Here is a 20,839-nt window from a genome sequence, read left to right as displayed (position 1 = left end):
GAATTTAGAAGTTTTAATTTCAGTTTATTTGGTGTGAATGTCAATGAGTTTGGATCCTTTTCATGAGATTTGTGATTAGGTAGAAGAAAATTCGTGGAGCTAAGTTTCTCCAAAACTATACCAATAATTTTGAATCTTTAGTGAATAGTTTGAAAATAAGTCAAAGAAATAATATCCTATTTCCTACAGCAGTTGGTGTTTGCAGAAGATCACGTCCACAGTAGCTCTGTCAACCCAGAAACCATTTTATGCTTCTGGAGATGTTCAATCCGCAAATACTTCACCAAGTCAGCTTCAACACTAAACACATATTAATATTAATGTTTTATTTGAATAGTTAAAGTTGTTATCAGTGCCTCTGTGTAGACATCACCATAGCACTGCCAGCAAAATTAACTTTAATCATAGCCTTGGCACTTTCTGACTCGCTGTGCTTTTCCAGCATCACCCTCTGGACATTTAACATAGCCTTGTTTCTGGATGAGTGGTGCTGGAAGAGCACAACAGTTCAGGCAGCATCCAAGGAGCAGCGAAATCGACGTTTCGGGCAAAAGCCCTTCATGAAGGGTTTTTGCCCGAAATGTCAATTTCACTGCTCCTTGGATGCTGCCTGAACTATTGTGATCTTCCAGCACCACTCATCCAGAATCTGCTTTCCAGCATCTGCAGTCATTGTTTTTTACCTCTTTAACATCGCCTTGCTTATCCTCAAAAACAGGGGGATATGGATGGAATTAAATGTCACACATGTGAAAGTCTCCCATATACATCCTGATAGATCAACTAAAAATCACAGAAAATCATTCTATTTAAGTTCCTGGGTTAAATTTCCAGCAAATAAAGGCAAAATCCCAGCATTGAATATATTGAGAAAAATAAATCCTGATGGTTCAATTACTTGATAGCTCTTCAGGTGCATAACCTTGACAGCTTCCTGTGCAGAAACTGAACATCAAGCATGCAAAGGTAATAAATTTGACCAAGTGCTTGTCAACTAGAAAACACAGATCAAATCAAATCAACAACCTAGCTATAGAATTCAGAATTCAACAATCTATTATTGTACATGGGTCAGGGCAGAACTTATGGGCCCAAAATTAACCTGACAAAAATCATAGGCTCAGCTTACGAGACCATTGCTGTTCATGCCTTTGCACAAATTCTCAGTGGGACCAAAACTGTTTATATAGTACAGCTGCCAGATTATCTGTTTTTCTTTCTCTAACAAATACATTTGCTTTGTCCTACATGGAGAGTTACTTGCACAGCTTAAAATCTCACCGTTCACCTCTTTAAAAAAATCCACTTAAAATATATTGAGGGAAACTTCTCAATAAAACTGGGAAACTCCAAAATGAAGAGCAAGCTAAAATTTGGGTCAAGGCCCCAATTTTCTATCCAACACAAAAGCAAACACTGCAGTGCATATTTACGATCCTAGCAGTTGTTATTCCAAGTTACCATTGTTTTATAATAGCATATGCTTGTTTAGTATCTGCTAGGATGCAAGCAATAAAATGTGAGATGTGCCAATCTGCCTTAAACCCATAAAGTGTAGAGGTAGGGCAGTTGCATCTTACATTTTGTCACCCTAAGGGCAGAATTTAAAGCAGCACACAAAAGTGGCAGAAAACCACTTAATTCCCACCACCTGCTCTCCCACACTGATTCACTAAAATTTACAACCCAAATGCCATTACAATATTAAGGCCTCCCCCCACACCAAATCTATTAAAATAAGATTGCTGAATTACACTTCAACACCATTTTAAAAAATCACTACAATATATAATACAATACAAGTGCACACAAAAAAAATTGAGTTTCTACCTGTAACATTAAACAGAAGAAATTACAGTGATGTCAATATAAATAAACATCAATCCATGAAAAATATATAAACAAATAAAACAACCTCCTCACTAGTCCTGTAAGTTATAGCACAAGAATTCACTTGCCAATAGCAAAAGATGATGAATTAAGAAATTGTGACATTTTATGTTACAAGCAAATCTCTTTGACTATTTGTGCTGACATCACTGGAATGTAATCATCATGTTTCTACTTCTGTCTGTCTTTGCTGTATATCAAATTATGTGCCTGAAGAAACAAAGCCTTCAAAACTTATTTAACATTACTTTTTATTGTGAGCTACAACCAGAAACAAAGAAGTTGACTTGAAAGAAAAGACATAAAACCTACATTACTTTGTTCCTGCTGAAATAGCCACCTTCAATTTCAATGTATATTTACAAAAAATGCAATTTAAGAGCTAGATTTCATATCTGAATTTGTAATTTAATACAATACAGAAGCACAATGTCAGAAAAATATTAAAATTCATTGGATGTAGGGTTTTGTCACCATACTAGGTAACATCATCTGCAAGCCTCCAGATGAAGCACTGGTGGTGTGACCCGCTTTCTATTTATGTGTTTAGGTTTCCTTGGGTTGGTGATGTCATTTCCTGCGGTGACATCATTTCCTGCTGTGATGTCATTACATTTTTTTTCAGGGGTGGTAACAGGATTACAAGTCAATATGTTTGTTGATGGAGTTCTGGTTGGAATGTCATGCTTTGAGGAATTCTCATGCATGTCTCTGTTTGGCTTGTCCTAGGATGGATGTGTTGTCCCAGTCAAAGTGGTGTCGGTCCTCATCTGTATGTAAGGATACTAGTGAGAGAGGGTCATGACTTTTTGTGGCTAGTTGATGTGCATGCATCCTGGTGGGTAGTTTTCTGCCTGTTTGTCCAATGTAGCATTTGTTACAATTCTTGCAAGATCAGTTACAAAATGTAATTTAGAAAATGCCTTCATCGTAAACCTGTAGATTCTAAACGTTGAGCTTGTATCATCTAATCACTATTTCTTAATTTGTAACGTCCTTTCTCCTTTTTTAAAAAATACTGGGAACATTTGAATTGCTGTATTTTACACCCTTCAGCTGAGAATCTTATAAGCTTCAATAAAACCATTTAGATTCTACTGGTACTATTTAGTTTCAATTGTAACATCAGATTACAATCATTTTATGAGGGAGATTTGGCTCAAGGACACAATGGAATAGGGAAACAGTGTTCACTTATACAGTCTAATTATCATTGAAAAGTGCTCAGGGCACTTCAGAGAAACCTGGCCAAACATTTCAGCTGTCAAACCAAAGAAAGTTGATCAAAATTTGAATTGTTTGAAAAAATGAAATAAGGATGAAGACTTTATTTCAGAATATAGGATCTATGCAGCTGAAGGCAATCATCAACTATAGGATCAAGTAAAGAAGGGATGCACAAAATGCAAGTATAGGAGGAACAAGGAATTGGCTTGAAGGAAGCTAAGGGATTTTGGAAGGATATAAACAAGTAAGGTACTGAAGATAGTTAGTAGTAGTCTTTCCTTTATAAACTGGAAGTAATGGAAAATCAAATACAAATATAATAAAGCAATGCTTTCGTGGTGAATAGATTTTGATCTGGGGCAGGATATGGATATTGAATGAGCTGGAAGAAAACTGCAGCACGTCTAAAATTGCATTTCAGCAAAACCATCTAATAGAGACACAGTGAAGAGATCGAGAGATGATCAAGTGTTGGAAACTGAAAGCATAGTGATAAGAACATGAGATCTTTCTGGATCTGCCTATGATCAGATAAATTGTAATGAGGAGATACTTAGTGGAAAAGGATGGCATGGTCCATTATGTCAAAAATAAAGAAAAGTCAAAAGTGGATAGCACACCACAATTCAAGGGGACAGCTCAGCAGTACCTTCAAGGACAACTAAGGACGGGTATTTTTAAAAATTGTTACAGTGGAACTATTCATGGTCATTTTGATCAGAAATCTGATTGAAGAGCATTAAATATAAGAGCAACATGAATTTGGAAGGTGGCAACATACTCAAATACCTGTGAGAAAAGGGAGATTGTAAATAAGGTAGTATTTCACAAGGATAAAAATACTCAAGATGGATCCTTGAGGAAGTTATTAGGATCACAGTTTTGAAAGAGAGGAAGGATTACCTGAAAAAAGTGAAAGCTCTAAAATTATTGCTCACATGGAGTCAGGACAGGAAGTCTAATTGTCAGCAGTTTAGTGGGAAAAAAGTGTCAAGAGAATAGGAGGAGGTTTACGCAGGTTGGAACACTGATTAATGAATAAGGTATATTATGCAGTGTCAAACAACACTTCGGTCCAACTCGCCCATGCAGACAAGGCTTCCCTAACTAAACTGGTCTCATTTGACTGTCCTGGCCCATATCCCTCTAAACTTTTCCTATTCATGCAACTGCCCAAATATATTTGTTGCTGGAGGGAGGAGTAGAGCAAGGATACACAGAGGTGCTTGGTAATGAAATAACTACATAGGCATTTGCTTTTTCTTCAAGAGAATCTCAGAATAATGGGTAGATTTGGCAGGAGAGAATTAGGTCTGATAAAGTTTTGAAGCTTGCTGAGCAGACGAAGGTGGATAAGGAACAATGGGGCATATATTCAAAAATAATAAAAGCAGATTTGAATATGTACAAATCAAATCAAAATTAGATAAATCTGGGAACAAAATAAGTTATCTCTTTAAAGCATTGTGAGATGCTTATGGTAATATTCAAGATAAATATAAACAGATTTAATGAACACACACAAATCAGAGTAAATATTCTCTGCCTAATTATCAATGTAACAGAACATAAACACATATTTAAAAGGAACATGTCAAGATTTATTCCTCCATACTCAACCATCAATGTTGCAAACCATCAAGCATCAGTTTTGCTTTAAAAATAGACTCAATTCTTACAATTTTGAAACTTTATATATTGATCATTAAATCAGGATGTGATTATCTCTGAGAAGATTGTTTTCATTGGCGATCTCAAAGATGGTGCAGTGGTTAGCACTGCTACCTCACAGCGCCAGGAACCTGGGTTTGATTCTTGCCTCGGGTGACTGTCTGTGTGGAGTTTGCATATTCTCCCTGTGTCTGCGTGGTTTTCCTCTGGGTGCTCTGGTTTCCTCCCACAATCCAAAGATATTAAAATAAGTGCAGGTTAGATGAATTGGTCATGCTAAATTGCACAGTGTTAGGTGCATTAGTAAGAAGGAAATGGGTGGGTTACTCTTCGGAGGGTCTGTGTGAACTTTTTGGGCTGAATGGCCTGTTTCCACACTGTAGATAATCTTTGGCCTGCTTCGATGCAACTGAGTGTCCTGTTCGAGTTTGTGGATGTCCTTACTAGAGAAGGTGCAAAACTTGACCTACACTTGGGCAATAAGGCAGGGCAGGTGCCTCCTAGCAAACACTTTAGGGAACATCTCCAGGACACCTGCACCAATCAACCCCACCGCCCTGTGGCCCAACATTTCAACTCCCCCTCCCACTCTGCCGAGGACATGCAAGTCCTGGCCTCCTCAACCGCCGCTCCCTCACCACCCAACGTTTGGAGGAAGAACGCCTCATCTTCCACCTCAGAACACTTCAACCCCATGGCATCAATGTGGATTTCACCAGTTTCCTCATTTCCCCTCCCCCACCTCACCTCAACTCCAACCTTCCAGTTCAGCATGGACCTCATGACCTGTCCGACCTGCCTATCTTCCTTTCCAACTATTCACTCCACCCTCCTGTCTGACCTATCACCTTCCTCCCTAGTCCCATTCAGCTATTGTACTCTTTGCTACCTTCCCCCACCCTCCTCTCTGACCTATCACCTCCATCCCTAGTCCCATTCACCTATTGTACTCCCCACCCCACCCCACTCTCATTTATCTTTCCTGCTCCTCGGATGCTGTCTGACCTGCTGTGCTATTCCAGCACCACTCAAATTGAGACTCTGGTTTCCAGCATCTGCAGGCCTTGTTTTGACCGAGCGGACCAAAGTTCTATTAGTTTTAAAATAGTGATGGAGAAGGATCGACCAGATCTAAAAGTTGAAGTTCTAAATTGGAGAAAGGCCAAGTTTAATGGTATTAGGCAAGATCTTTGGAAAACTGATTGGGGCCAGATGTTCACAGGTAAAGTAACTGCTGGAAAATGGGAAGCCTTCAAAAATGAGATAATGAGAGTTCAGAGACAGTAGATTCCTGTGAGGGTGAAAGGAAAGGCTGGTATGTTTAGCAATGCTAGATGACTAAAGAAATTGAGGGTTTGATTTAGAAAAAGAAGGAAGCAGATGTCAGGCGTAGACAGGATTGATCAAGCAAATCCTTAGAAGAGTATAAAGGCAATAGGTGTATACTTAAGAGGGAAATCAGGATGGCAAAAAGGGGACATGTGATAGCTTTGGCAAATAGAGTTAAGGAGAATCCAAAGGGTTTTTACAAATATATCAAGGACAAAAGGGTAATGAGAGAGCGAATAGGGACCCTCAAAGATCACCAAGATGGCCTTTGCGTGGAGCTGCAGAAAATGGGGGAGATACTAGACAAGTATTTTGCATCAGTATTTACTGTAGAAAAGGACGTGGAAGATATAAAGTGTAGGGAAATAGATGGTGGCATATTGCAAAATGTCCATATTACAGAGGAGGAAGTGCTGGATGTCTTGAAACACAAAAGTGGATAAATCCCCAGCATCTGATCAGGTGTGCCCTAGAACTCTGCGGGAAGCTAGGGAAGTGGTTACTGGGCCTCTTGCTGAGATATTTATCTCATCAATAGTAACAGGTGAGGTGCCGGAAGACTGGAGGTTGGCTAACATGTTGCCACTGTTTAGGAAAAGTGGTAAGGACAAACCAGAGAACTGTAGACCAGTGAGCCTGACGTTGGTGGTGGGCAAGTTGTCAGAGAGAATCTTGAGGGACAGGAAGTACAAGAATTTGGAAAGGCAAGGACTGATTAGGGATAGTCAACATGGCTTTGTGTGGGGCAAATCATGTCTTACAACCTTGATTGAGTTTTTTGAAGAAGTAACAAAGAAGATTGATGAGGGCAGAGTGGTAGATGTGATCTATAAGGACTTCAGTAAGGTGTTCAACAAGATTCCCGATGGGAGACTGGTTAGCAAGGTTAGATCTCATGGAACACGGGGAGAACTAGCCGTTTGGATACAGAACTGGCTCAAAGGCAGAAGAAAGATAGTGGTGTGGAGGGTTGTTTATCAGATTGAAGGCCTGCGACCAATGGAGTACCACAAGGATGGATGCTGGGTCTATTAGTTTTCATCATTTATATAAATGATTTGGGTGTGTGCATAAGACATATAGTTAGTAAGTTTGCAGATGACACCAAAATTGAAGGTGTAGTGCACAGTGAAGAAGCTTACTTCAGATTACAACGGGATCTTGATCAGATGGGCCAATGAGCTGAGAAGTGGCAGATGGAGTTTAATTTAGATAAATGCAAGGTGTTGCATTTTGGGAAAGCAAATCTTAGCAGGACTTACACATGTAATGGTAAGGTCCTAGGGAGTGCTGCTGAACAAAGAGACTTTGGAGTGCAGGTTCATAACTCCTTGAAAGTGGAGTCACAGGTAGATAGGATAGTGAAGAAGGTGTTTGGTAGGCTTTCCTTTATTGGTCAGAGTATTGAGGACAGGAGTTTGGGGGTCATATTGCGCTGGACAAGACATTGGTTAGGCCACTGTTGGAATATTGCATGCTATTCATGTCCCCCTCCTATCAGAAAGATGTGGTGAAACTTGAAAGGGTTCAGAAAGGATTTACAAGGATGTTGCCAGGGTTGGAGGATTTGAGCTATATAGAGAGGTTGAATAGGCAAGGGCTGCTTTCTTTGGAGTGTCGGAGGCTGAGGGGTGACATTCTAGAGGTTTATAAAATCATGAGCGGCATGGATAGGATAAATAGACAAAGTTTTTTCTCTGGTGTGGGGCAGTCCGGAATTAGATAGCAGAGGTTTAGAGTGAGAGGGTAAAGATATAAAAGAGACCTAAGGGGCAACTTTTTCACGCAGAGAGTGGTATGTGTATGAAATGAGCTGCCAGTGGAAGCTGGTACAATTGCAATATTTAAAAGGCATCTGGATGTGTATATGAATAGGAAGGGTTTGGAGGGATATGGGCCGGGTGCTAGCAGGTGGGACTAGATTGGGTTGGGATATCTGGTCGGCATCGATGGGTTGGACCGAAGCATCTGTTTCTGTGCTATGACTCTATGACTGTTTCATAAGGCAATAGGCAGTCACTACATGGGTGTGTGATTGCAGTCACATATAGAACCAATGAGTGGCAGTGTTTCAGTGTTTAACGCTGCTGCCTCACACTGCCAGGGACCCAAGTTCAACTCCACTCTCTGGCGACTGTCTGTGTGTGGTTTGCACTTTCTGCCTGTGTCTACGTGGGTTTCCTCCCACAGTTCAGTGGCGTGCAGGTTCGATGGGTTGTGCATGCTAAATTGCCCATAGTATCCAAAGATGTGCAGGCTAGGTGGGTTAGTCATCGGAAATGCACGATTACAGGGATAGGATATGGGGTGGTTCTGGATGGGATGGTCTTTGAAGAGTTGCTGTGAACATGATGAGCTGAATGGCCTGCTTCCAGCCTGTCAGAATTGCATGATTCTATAGATAACAAGGACAGGTTCCTTCTTAAAGAACATAAATGATGGAGTAGTATTCATGGTTAATTTGTACTGACATAATGTTATATTTACAGACTTTTAGAACTGAATTCATGTTCCCCATTTGATTTGACATTTCGCTTTCTGGATTATTGTTCGGATTCTGAGACAGTCTGAGTTCTATGCTACAGAAACAATTTTGAGCAATACCACACGCTTCCAATCAATAACCCAGTCTCACATAAATTTATCCTTCCTCAATCACTGGTAATCACTTTATCCTCTTACCATCAATACATAAAGATAAAGTCAGGAGAAATTCCACAATCTAATCCAAATATGATAAATTATATTATGAAATCTCACATGCAAAATGAATCACCTTTGTGTAATTTGCTCATGTACCTATTTCTCTATTTGAGTGCTTCTCTGACTTTCCTCTTCAGTGGCTGTACCATGACTAGTGAAAGGCCAATCACCTTCAACTGAGAAGGCCATAGATGGCCTTAGATGATGACCTGGAGCAGGTCTGATCTTGGAATGCTTGACTTCAGACTGCACCTCCTCGACATGGGTGACAGCATTCTCGACTGGTTGGCTGACAGGCAACAGTACGGATGCAGGTAGAGTGACAAGGTGGGAAGATAAGAAGTATGCAAACCCTGATAGAAATTTGCAGGTTTGTACTCTGTGGAATTACTGCTTCACATTGAAAGGCAACAGAATACTCATGGTAGTGGGTTAATTTCCTGAAAGGCATTTCATTGAGCTTCCTGGAAATCATCAGATTAGGGTTGTCCACAGTTTTTGCCAGTGGAGAAAATCACCAACAAAACCATTAAACTCAGCCAACAATGTACAAGTCCTCCAAGATATGCACATGTCAATAGTTGAGCTAGTCAAGTATGAAATCAGTCATCAGTGTCTCTTTACATCAACATCCCACACTGACTGGTAAGTATCTCACTTGGGTATGTCATAGAGTCATACAGTAATAGAGATGTACAGCACGGAATCAGACCCTTCAATCTAACCCATCCATGCTGACCAGATATCCCAACCCAATCCAGTCCCAAGTACCAGCACCCTGCCCATATCCATCAAAACCCTTCCTATTCATGTACCCCTCCAAATGCCTTTTAAATGTTGCAATTGCACTAGCCTCCACAACTTCCTCTGGCAGCTCATTCCATACACGTACCACCCTCTGCGTGAAAAAAGTTGCCCCTTAGGTCTCTTTTATATCTTTTCCCTCTCACCCTAAACCTATGCCCTCGAGTTCTGGACTGCGCGACCACAGGGAAAAGACTTTGTCTATTTGTCCTATCCAGGCCCCTCATAATTTAGTAAACCTCTATAAGGTCACCCCTCAGTCTCCGTCAGTCCAGGGAAAAGAGCCCAGCCTGTTCAGCCTCTCCTATATCTCAAATCCTTCAACCCTGGCAACATCCTTATAAATCTTTTCTGAACCCTTTCAAGTTTTACAATATCTTTCTGATAGGAAGGAGACCAGAACTGCATGCAATATTCTAACAGTGGCCTAACCAATGTCCTGTACAGCCGCAAAATGACCTCCCAACTCCTGTACTCAATACTCTGACCAATAAAAGAAAGCATACCAAATGCTTTCTTTGCTATCCTATCTACCTGTGACTCCACTTTCAAGAAGCTATGAACCTGCACTCCAAGGTCTCATTGTTCAACAACACTCCGTGTTGGAGCTTACCATTAAGTATATATGTCCTATTAAGACTTGCTTTCCCAAAATGCAACACCTCTCATTTATCTAAATTAAACTTCATCTGCCACTTCTCAATTCATTGGCCCATCTGATCAAGATCACGTTGTAATCTGAGGTAACCTTCATTGTGCACTACACTTCCAATTTTGCTGTCATCTGCAAACTTACTAACTATAACTCTTATTAGATTAGATTAGATTAGACTTAGACTTACAGTGTGGAAACAGGCCCTTCGGCCCAACAAGTCCACACCGACCCGCCGAAGCGCAACCCACCCATACCCCTACATTTACCCCTTACCTAACACTACGGGCAATTTAGCTTAGCCAATTCACCTGACCCGCACATCTTTGGACTGTGGGAGGAAACCGGAGCACCCGGAGGAAACCCACGCAGACACGGGGAGAACGTGCAAACTCCACACAGTCAGTCGCCTGAGTCGGGAATTGAACCCGGGTCTACAGGCGCTGTGAGGCAGCAGTGCTAACCACTGTGCCACCGTGTTGCCCATTTATGCTCACACCCAAATCATTTATATAAATGATGAAAAGTAGAGGACCCAGCACCGATCCTTGTGGCACCCCATTGGTCACAGGTCTCCACTCTAAAAAGCAACCCTCTACTACCACCCTCTGTCTTCTACTTTTAGCCAGTTCTATATTCAGATGGATGGTTGTCCCTGTATTCCATGATATCTAACCTTGCTAACCAATCTCCTATGGGGATCATTGTCGAACGCCTTACTGAATTCCTTATAGATCATGTCTACTGCTCTGCCCTCATCAATCCTCTTTGTGACTTCTTCAAAAAACTCAATCATGTTTGTGTGACATGATTTCCCACGCACAAAGCCATGTTGACTATCCCTAATCCGTCCTTGCCTTTCCAAATACATGTACATCCTGTCCTTCAGAATTCTCTCTAACAACTTGTGCACCACCGACATCAGGCTCACTGGTCTGTAGTTCCCTGGCTTGTCTTTACCACTTTTCTTAAACAGTGGCACCACGTTAACCAACCTCCAGTCTTCCGGCACCTCACCTGTTACTATTGATGATACAAATATCTCAGCAAGAGGCCCAGCAATCACTTCCCTAGCTCCCCACAGAGTTCTAGGGTACATCTGATCACGTGGTGGGGATTTATCCACTTTTATGCGTTTCAAGACTTCCAGCACTTCCTGGACGTATGGACATTATGCAATATGTCACCATCTACTTCCCTACATTCTATATCTTCCATATCCTTTTCTACAGTAAATACTGATGCAAAATACTCATGTAGTATCTCCCCCATTTTCTGCGGCTCCACAAAAAGGCCACCTTGCTGATATTTGAGGGCCCCTATTCTCTATCTGGTTACTCTTGTATCCTTATTGTATTTGTAAAAACCCTTTTGATTCTCCTTAATTCTGTTTGCCAAAGCTATCACATGGCCCCTTTTTGCCCTCCTGATTTCCCTCTTAAGTATACTCCTACTGCCTTTATACTCTTCTAAGGATTCACTCGATCAATCCTATCTATATCTGACATACGCTTCCTTCTTTTTCTAAACAAAACACTCAATTTCTCTCGTCATCCAGCATTCCCTACACCAACAGCCTTTCCTTGCACCCTAATAGGAATATACTGTCTCTGGGCTCTCATTATCTCATTTCTGAAGGCTTCTCATTTTCCAGCGAACATCAGCTTTTGAAAGTTCTTGCCTAATACCGTCAAGATTGGCCTTTCTTCAATTTAGAACTTCAACTTTTAGATCCAGTCTATCATTTTCCATCACTATTTTAAAACTAATAGAATTATGATCACTGGCCCCAAAGTGCTCTCCCTCAGTCACCTGCCCTGCATTATTTCCCAAGAGTAGGTCAAGTTTTGCACCTTTTATAGTAGCTACATCCATATACTGAATCAGAAAATTTTCTTATACACACTTTGCAAATTCCTCTCCATCCAAACCCTTAACACCAAGACAGTCCCAGTCTATGTTTGGAAAGTTAAAATCCCCTACCCTAACCATCCTATTATTCTTACAGATAGCTGAGATCTCCTTACAAGTTTGTTTCTCAATTTCCCTTTGACTATTAGGGGGGTCTATAATACAATCCTAATAAGGTCATCACCCCTTTTGTTACTTCTCAGTTCCACCCAAATAACTTCCCTTGATGTATTTCCAGGAATATTCTCCCTCAGTACAGCTGTAATGCTATCCCCTATCAAAAATTCCACTCCACCTCCTCTCTTGCCTCCCTTTCTGTCCTTCCTGTAGCATTTGTATCCTGGATCATTAAGCTGCTGGTCCTGTCCATCCTTGAGCCATGTTTCTGTAATTGCTATGATATCCCAGTCCCATGTTCCTAACCATGCCCTGAGTTTATCTGCCTTCTCTGTTAGGCTCCTTGCATTGGAAAAAATGCAGTTTAATTTATCACTCCTATCTTGTCCTCTGCTTTGTCCCTGTTTGCTGACTGTTTAACTCGCTTCTGTTCTCAACGGTACCAGTCTCAGATTGATCTCTTTCATCACTATCTCCCTGTGTCCCACACCACCACCACGCCCCACCCCACCCCCAAACCTTACTAGTTTAGATCCTCCTGAGCACCTCCAGCAAATCTCCCTGCCAGTATATTAGTCCCCTTCCTATTTAGGTGCAATCCGTTCTTCTTGTACAGGTCACTTCTAACCCAAAAGAGATTCCAATGATCCAAAAATGTGAATCCTTCTTCCATACCCCAGCTCTTCAGCCATGCATTCATCTGGTCCATCCTCCTATTCCTACCCTCACGAGCTCATAGCACTGGGAGTAATCTAGATATTACTTCTCTTGAGGACCTCCTTTTTAAATTCCTGCCTAACTCTCTGTAATCTCCATTGAGAATCTCAACCTTTTCTCTTCCTATGTCATTGGTTCCAATGTGGACAATGACCTCCCCCTGGTCCCTCTCCCCCTTGAGAACATTCTACACCCTCTCTGAGACATCCTTGATCTTGGCTAGGGAAGCAACACACCATTCTGCTTTCTCTCTGCTGGCCACAGAAACTTCTGTCTGTACCTGGGACTAGAGAGTCCCCTAACACAATTGATCTCTTGGAACCCAACATAACCCTTATTGCATTAGAGCCAGTCTCAATACCAGAAATTTGGCTGTTCATGCGATGTTCCTCTGAGAATCCACCACCCCCTACATTTTCCAAAATAGCCTACTTATTTGAAATGGGGCTAGCTGCAGAAGACTCTTGTATGAACTGCCTACCTCTCTTACCTTTCCTGGAGTTAACACATCTACGTGACTGTATCTGTAACTTTTCCCCCTTCCTGTAACTGCCATTCATCACATCCCCTTGCTCTTGTAAATTCCTCATTGACGCTGTGTCTCCAACCAATCCATTCAATCTGGTAGGATTCGCAACCAACAGCATTTAAACTCTCCCTAAACTCCCACATCTGTCAAGAAAATGGATCAATAATTATGATGTGGAAAGAATAAAGAGAAATAAGAAGTGCAATCTTTTTAGAGCTAGATGAATTGTGAACGAGAGAGGATTAGGAGGAAAGACAGAAGATTAAATCAAGAAGATATACTTATCAATCGCTTCAGCATAATCATTGACCTTAGCTTCAGCAATCCATTTCCAAAGGTTACCCGCAACCTGTTGTCCATGATGGCTAAAAATTTCAGATGCACGTTCCCTTTCACATTCTTTATTGCTGTTATATGTGATATTCTCATGTGAGAAACTGAGAGTGAGTTGGAGAGATTTTGACAATCAAGGTTGACAATTCATGTTAGGTTGTATTTCTTGCTTCATTCTAGCTATGAATCTGGAGCAACAGCATTTGTAATAACTTCCAGCAGTATTGCCTTCTGAACATATGTCTATAGTTACTCCTGCCTCACCTTATGTAAGACCACTAACCCTACATGGATGTAACTCATCCTTTCTATCTTTGCCATCAAAACCTCCAGTAGATTGTTAGCAAAACTCTGTGTTCGCTCTCATGCATTCCAATTCAGACATTCCTGAAATTCAAGGTTTGTGCGAAGATTTGTAGCTCAGGTGCTCGTTGTTGTGGTTCTGTTCGCCGAGCTGGAAGTTTTTGTTGCAAACGTTTCGTCCCCTGGCTAGGCGACATCATCAGTGCTCTGGAGCCTCCTGCGAAGTGCTTCTTTGATGTTTCTTCCGGTATTTATAGTGGTCTGTCAGTTTCAGCTGTCCGCTGTAGTGGTTGGTATATTGGGTCCAGGTCGATGTGTTTGTTGATGGAGGTTGTGGATGAATGCCATGCCTCCAGGAATTCCCTGGCTGTTCTCTGTCTGGCTTGCCCTATGATAGTAGTGTTTTCCCAGTCGAATTCATGTTGCTTGTTGTCTGAGTGTGTGGCTACTAGGGATAGCTGGTCGTGTCGTTTCGTGGCTAGTTGATGTTCATGTATGCGGATTGTTAGCGGTCTTCCTGTTTGTCCTATATAGTGTTTTGTGCAGTCCTTGCATGGTATTTTATAAACTACATTAGTTTTGCTCATGTTGGGTATCAGGTCCTTTGTTCTAGTAAGTTGTTGTCTGAGCGTGGCTGTTGGTTTGTGTGCTGTTATGAGTCCTAAGGGTCGCAGTAGTCTGGCTGTCAGTTCTGAAACGCTCCTGATGTATGGTAGTGTGGCTAGTCCTTTTGGTTGTGGCATGTCCTCATTCCGTGGTCTATCTCTTAGGCATCTATTGATAAAGTTGCGCGGGTATCCGTTTTTGCCGAATACCTTGTATAGGTGTTCCTCTTCCTCTTTTCGCAGTTCTGGTGTACTGCAGTGTGTTGTGGCTCTTTTGAATAGTGTCCTGATGCAGCTTCGTTTGTGTGTGTTGGGGTGGTTATTTTCATAGTTTAGGATTTGGTCTGTGTGTGTTGTTTTCCTGTGTACCCTTGTGGTGAATTCTCCGTTCGGTGTTCTCTGTACTATCACGTCTAGGAATGGGAGTTGGCTATCCTTTTCTTCTTCTCTCGTGAATTGGATTCCTATGAGTGTGGCTTTGATGATCCGGTGTGTTTTTTCTATTTCTGTGTTTTTGATGATTACAAACGTGTCATCGACATATCTGACCCAGAGTTTGGGTTGAATTTGTGGTAGGGCTGTTTGTTCTAACCTTTGCATAACTGCCTCTGCTATGAGTCCTGAGATTGGTGATCCCATGGGTGTTCCGTTGATTTGTTCGTATATCTGATTGTTGAATGCAAAGTGTGTAGTGAGGCATAAGTCCAGTAGTTTAAGTATGCCCTCTTTGTTGATAGGTTCGGCCTCCTGTTTTCTGTTATGTATGTCCAGTAGGTTGGCTATTGTTTCTCTGGGTAGGGTTTTGTCAATCGAAGTGAACAGTGCCGTCACGTCGAATGAGATCATGGTGTCTTCTTTGTCTATGTGTGTATTCCTGATGACGTCCAAGAATTCCTGTGTTGATTGTATGGAGTGTTTGGATCCGCTGACCAGGTGTTTCAGTTTCTGTTGTAGTTCTTTGGCCAGTTTGTATGCTGGTGTCCCTGGTAGTGATACTATGGGTCTGAGTAGGATGTCTGGTTTGTGTACTTTGGGTAGTCCATAGAATCTGGGGGTGTTGGGTATTCTACAAGGTATTCGCCAAAAACGGATACCCACGCAACTTTATCAACAGCTGCCTAAGAGATAGACCACGGAACGAGGACATGCCACAACCAAAAGGACTAGCCACACTACCATACATCAAGAGCGTTTCAGAACTGACAGCCAGACTACTGCGACCCTTAGGACTCATAACGGCACACAAACCAACAGCCACGCTCAGACAACAACTTACTAGAACAAAGGACCCGATACCCAACATGAGCAAAACTAATGTAGTTTACAAAATACCATGCAAGGACTGCACAAAACACTATATAGGACAAACAGGAAGACAGCTAACAATCCGCATACATGAACATCAACTAGCCACGAACGACACGACCAGCTATCCCTAGTAGCCACACACTCAGACAACAAGCAACATGAATTCGACTGGGAAAACACTACTATCATAGGGCAAGCCAGACAGAGAACAGCCAGGGAATTCCTAGAGGCATGGCATTCATCCACAAACTCCAACAAACACATCGACCTGGACCCAATATACCAACCACTACAGCGGACAGCTGAAACTGACACCCGGAAGCGGCAAGGACAGACCACTATAAATACTGGAAGAAACATCAAAGAAGCGTTTTGCAGGAGGCTCCAGAGCACTGATGATGTAGCCTAGCCAGGGGACGAAACGTTTGCAACAAAAACTTCCAGCTCGGCGAACAGAACCACAACATTCCTGAAATTACGAGAGACAGACTGAATTTTAAAACATTTGCTTCCACCACTTGCAGCAACAATGCATCTTTCCATTAAGTTGCAGAATACTACCTCAAGGTATTAGAACCCCTGCTGATATGCTGTCAAATGAATGGAACCTGAATTACTATCTACACACTACAATCACTTAAAACACCAGGAAGCCATAATTTTATTTAGAGATGTCATCATAATAAATGAGCATAGGTTAATTATGTGCTATGATGTCCATTTCAAAGGATTAGCTAATTTTCCAGCTGGATTGTGTTTGAAAATAAAATATGTTTAATAAACTCACAAAACTTTTAATAATTGAACAAATGTATCAAAACTGTTTAATGAGGCTGTTATGAAATAACTGCAACTCGCATCAACATCTTCAAGTTATTCTTTAAATCACTCCATAGCTGTATGAGGACATAAAAATCTGAACCCACAGTTCCTTGCAATTAACACATGAGATTTTCTACTGACGTTTCAAAGTTTTCTACAACCAATAGACATTTCATATTAGGGTGACTGGACACTTGTGAAATGGTACCTTAACTTTTCAAGGTATGTCGAAAAAGTGTGCTACCAATGACAAGATTGCCACCTGCACATGTACACATGGCTTCCCAAGATGTCATGTCACTGCAACAAATCATTATTGCAGCCACATTAGTTGTGCCTGATATTTCTTCAGTTAACTATCTTGTTTTCCCTGGAACTGTGTTATCTCAAAATTTTGTCAAGCAATGTATTTATTCACAGATAAAACAAAAAGTTGTTTTTATCACATTCCTTGCCAAATCATTTTTGCCTCATCTTTCCAGTTGTCAACAAATTTATTTCTGCTCAGCAACAACTCAACTAAGATTCTGACCTCATCCAAAGAGAAGTGCCATACATTCACTTTTTCAATTTGGTGTTGAAAGCAATTTTTAAGATTAACAAACTGCCTCTCCCTTTCTCAAGTTCCAGACCTTGTATGCTTAATTTTTGTTCTTACCTTTTTCAAAAGCCTAACCTTGATTTCTTTCCCAAGATGAATAACTGGCAATACATATTCAAAAACAGAAGCTGATAACCACACTCCATGAATGCATTTAAGAAATGCTTTACATGAACAACCACTTATCCTATTTCAACCAGTTGATTGTACTCCCTCAACCTTGTATTATAATAATGGATTTACCCATTCCTGCTGGATGGTTGGTAAATGTCAAATGAAATATGTTTGACAAAAGGTGATTTCTACTTCCGCACAACAAAGTCTGTTAATAACTGATGTCCAAGCTAAGAGTATCATCATTACAAGAACAAAGCAGATAATGGAAAATGAACATCTATTTCCAAAAGTTAATACTAAACTATTCTTAAAGACTGCAAAGTTCATGTTGAATTTTGAAGAAATTACAGTTCAATAAACACCAGAGAGGTGTTATGCACAGGTGGCAATTTTCAGCATACACATTCCATATTGAATCACATTATCTTTTTCAATTAAAAAATGAATTCATATAAACTATATTGATGCATAGGTGCCTAATTTCCAAAGGTGACTCTATCCTGAATAGATTATTTAAACAAAACACACCAAAATATCACTGGCAGAGAGTGAAACATAGAATAGTTTTCAAGTATTCTGAAATTTCAAGCAGTAATGTTCATGCCTGCATTAACATTTCCAGAGATCTGAACCTCCAGTTAATGCAGTAATCCTACAGAGATTATTTGAAGTATGGATGTTGGCAGCTGTTCTCTGGTCAACATAAACTGATAATTAATGAGCATATCCACTGTATTAATGCTATTTAAACGCTTATTTGACTTGTGTAATGCATTTGACCCAGAATCACAAAGGAAAATTTACAATAATTTTTTAAAATGAAAAAATATTATAATTTATTTTCTTAGAAAAACTGATAGACATGGCTTAGCAATTCTGGAAGTAGTATGAAAAAGAAGGCTGATAAAGTATGGAGGCTGTATGACAAAATAGAAGCAGAAGAGAAGGAGAGCAGAGGGAGAGGACAGCTGAGAAGATTCCAGAAACATGATCCTCGAAGTAAGATTGCACAAGTGGAACTCTACTGGTCTGAATAAAAGCAAAATACTGCAGATGCTGAAAATGTGAGACAAAAATAGAGGAATGTATTTTATGTAAAGACTACTGCTAACTGAGAATTGGCCAAATTCTTGAAGTAAAAGGATTTGAGATTCTCCTTGGAAGAACTGTTACTGCAACTAGACAGGTAGAGTGGATTGTGTAGAAAATCTATGAAATGGTATTTGTTGTACCTTCAATTTATGAGCAATTTATACTTCATGCTGACTGTTTTGCCCATTAATTTCTGTTAGTTCTGATTCATATCAAGATATAAAGAGGTACCTCAACTGAACTCATCTGTTTTTTTTTACCTCTTTATTATTCTAGATTATAGACCCCAATGGGGATTATGACAATAACATTTTCTACTTATTCCCACCTTTGCACTGGCATTATAAATTATATATACGTTTTCAAAAATCACTGTACAACATAGTGAACATGTAGTTCACATTACAATTATTCTTGCTATATCAATCTTATATACACACATATACATATTTTAATTCAATACTTATGATTGAAACAAAATCATGAACTTGACCAATTTCTCTCTCTTCCAGTCTTTAAAGTAGAGCAAATATATGCCTCAAAGAGAAACACAAGTTAAAGTTTTGATTTGTTATTGACCAGGCATTTAACGTGTAACATAGCACTCTCATTGTTTTTGTGTCAGAACAGTAAGTTAAATTTTTACAATTTGATTGAGAGAATCTGGCTATACTGTTCAATCATTTTACTGTGGAATAAAGCAGTTTAACATTTCTAGTTACAGGCCCTCTGTAGGGAAATTAAATGAATGCACATAATAATAATAATGCAGTCTGGATCACCTGAGGATGTCGTGTTAACACCCTCAAGTTATGCAGTGATACAAATAAGGAAGTGTGCAAGTCAGCTCTTAAAAAAGCAAGACATTCATGCTGCTTATGTGAGCAACTACACCACAAGATCAAAGGAGGCATCCCTCCAGACCTGAATTTATAATGGAGGCTCTTTTCTTCACTGACTTGCACATTAGTTGTCCATTCAGCGCATACTCCAGGAGTTGATAGAAAATCATTATAATTATTGTGGGGTGGAAAACAAAATCCTCATGACCTCAAATCAAACCAAAAAAGCAACCAAACTGTTCATTTTCAAATTACAGAAAATTACAGGATAGTTAAGATAGCAAAGGACAACAAATTGCCCTTTTTCTAGAGAAGTACACACATCCATTCAGATTAGATTACCTACAGTATGGAAACAGACTCTTCAGCCCAATAAGTTCACACCAACCCTCCAAAGAGTAACCCACCCAGACCCATTCCCTATATTTGCCCCTAATTAATGCACCTAAAATTATGGGCAATTTAGCATGGTCAATTCACCTGACCAACAAGTCCTTGGATTGTGGGAGGAAATCCGAGCACCCAGAAGAAACCTACTCAGACATGGGTAGAATGTGCAAACTCCACACAGACAGTCACTCAAGGCAGGATTTGAACTCAGGTCCCTAGTGCAGTAGTGCTAACCACTGAGCCACTGTGCCACCCTAACCTTAGAAGCTTAAATAATCGTGATTAACATGTTCTATATTCTTCATTCCAGTATTGTGACACTTCCAATACACTTGTGTTCTATAATCTATTCACACAATAAACTATTTAATAGTTTCCACAATTGCCAAAGAGTTTTACATTTAATATTGAGTACTCAGAATTCTTTTATGGAGATCTTCTCATATGTAGTATAAAGCAGCAGCTGTAAGTAAAACAGCTAAAATAAGATATCAGAGCAACTTACATCAGATCATTTGACATTTAGTTTGTGAAGGACTTACTCTAGTTGAGTCATACAGGGAAATAGGTCACGCAATATTCGAGAGCAGGAGGATTTACTCTGAGATTCATCAAAGCTCCTTAGAAAGCACCTTCCAAAACCACAACCATATTAGATGGACAAGGGCAGCAGATATATGGAAACATTATCATCTGCAAACTCCTCCCTCAATCCACTTAGCATCCAGACTTGAAAATATTTTGCCATTTCTTCAGTGTCAGTGAAAGTCCTGGAACTCCCTCTCCAAAGGGACTATGAGAGTACCTATGCCAACTGGACTGCAGAGGGTCAAGAAGGCAGCTCACCACCACCTTCACAAGGGCATCTAGGGATGA

The sequence above is a fragment of the Hemiscyllium ocellatum genome, chromosome 22, assembly GCF_020745735.1.
Source record: "Hemiscyllium ocellatum isolate sHemOce1 chromosome 22, sHemOce1.pat.X.cur, whole genome shotgun sequence".
Lineage (NCBI taxonomy): Eukaryota > Metazoa > Chordata > Chondrichthyes > Orectolobiformes > Hemiscylliidae > Hemiscyllium > Hemiscyllium ocellatum.
The sequence above is the reverse complement of the archived record's forward strand: the minus strand, read 5'-3'. Positions refer to the sequence as shown.